The following is a 1605-nucleotide window of genomic DNA, read 5'->3' as shown; positions in this document are numbered from 1 at the left end:
CCTGATAACTGATAATATTGAGCATCTTTTCATGTGTTTATTGGCTATTTATATACCTTCTTTGGACAAATATCTGTTTGGATCCTTTGTCCAGTTTTTCATTGAGGTATGTTTTTATTATTGAGTTGTAAAAGTTTTTTTTTAATGTATATTCTGCTTGCAAGTCTCTTATCAGATATATGATTTGCAGAGATTTTCTCTCATTCAGCAGGTTGTCTTTTTATGTTCTTGAATGTTGTCCTTTGAAGCACAAAAGTTTTCAATATTTGAAAAAATTATAGCTCCTATTGGTTCATGTTTGAACTATTGCATACGTGTTTTAATTTAACTTCCAGTGTTCTTTCCCTGCCGTTGTGCGTATAACCATCAGAATAACTGTCCTGTTCCCCATTTTCATCATGTTACACCCTTCTGAAGTCCAGCTTTATAGGCGCAAGTCTGCCTTTGTTTCTGCAGTCTGCCACCAGCCTACCTTCCTGTTCTAACCTATCCTCCCTTCCGCCTCAGTACGAAACTCCACTCAGTCTGAATTCAGTTTCTCTGAATGCCTGTTGCTTTTCCACCTCTTCTAATGTCTGACTCATGTGATGCCCTGTGGCAAGAATATGCTTTCTTCCCATCTAATCATCCTTCCAAATTATTCCATCCTTCATTGCCCTGCTCAAGAGCCATTATGCTTTCTTGTTTACAGTAGCTGGAAGTGATCCCTTCTTTCTTTATGTGTCTCTGTAACAGCTGGCACATATCACACATTGCTTTATAGTTATTTGTATTGGTATTTCTCCAGTTAGATTTTAAGCAATGTAGAGGTAGTGACATTGTCTTGTGTAATTTTATATCCCACAGAGGGCCTACAGGCAGACATGTAATGGGGAAAAGAACATTGGACCCCAATGTCAAAACACCATGTCTTACCATTAACTCTGCCATTAACTGGTCTTATGACTTTGGATAAGTCACTTAATCTCTTTATACCGTGGTATCTTGTAAAATAATGGTATTGACAAGTTGATATCTTGTTGCCTCAGTAGTTAGGGCAGTACGGTTTCCTCTATAGCATAGTTCTTTGCAAATAGTAGATGCTCAATAAATAGTTAATGAGTAAATTAACGTTGGACCTCGTTCTTTACTGTTGTTTGTGTTCTGTTGCCTGTCAGATCACTTTTGTCCTACAGGAAAGCACAGTGTCTGGCATATGATAGGTACTTGATAAATGCTTCTTCCCTGACTCCTCTTTTGTTCTTGGTTTTTGCAGTCAGATCCATTGCCCAGTTCTCCTTATGTAGTGTATGGCTATGTACAGACTGTTTCTCACTAGCTTCCCACCACTTTCTTTGCAAACTAATAAACACATTGCATGTAGTCTCTTTAAAACTCAACGGCTTTTCAGTTAATTTTTGCATCCAACAAAATCCTGGTCCATTGTACTCTTAAAATATTTTATAGAAGGTAGGACCCAGTAGTTCTCTGAGTGTATAATAATAGCATAGCATATATAGTCAAATTCATATCTTAATGTAATATGTTCATTGAATAGCATGAAATTTAGGTCTTTTTTTCTGAAAATGGTTGTTGATTTTTTTTTTCAAGGGTGGTTAAGAAAGT

The 1605-nt window shown here is 36.7% G+C and overlaps 1 protein-coding gene across 1 annotated transcript in view; it reads left to right on the top strand.

Moving 5' to 3' along the window:
* ATP6V1C1 (ATPase H+ transporting V1 subunit C1) overlaps positions 1 to 1605 on the top strand; it is a 48702-nt gene that overhangs the window by 21063 nt on the left and 26034 nt on the right. The window lies entirely within an intron of this gene.

This window comes from Trichechus manatus, unplaced genomic scaffold (assembly GCF_000243295.1).
Source record: "Trichechus manatus latirostris isolate Lorelei unplaced genomic scaffold, TriManLat1.0 scaffold00009, whole genome shotgun sequence".
NCBI lineage: Eukaryota > Metazoa > Chordata > Mammalia > Sirenia > Trichechidae > Trichechus > Trichechus manatus.
Note: the sequence above shows the minus strand (reverse complement) of the source record. Positions and strands in the feature narration are given on the sequence as shown.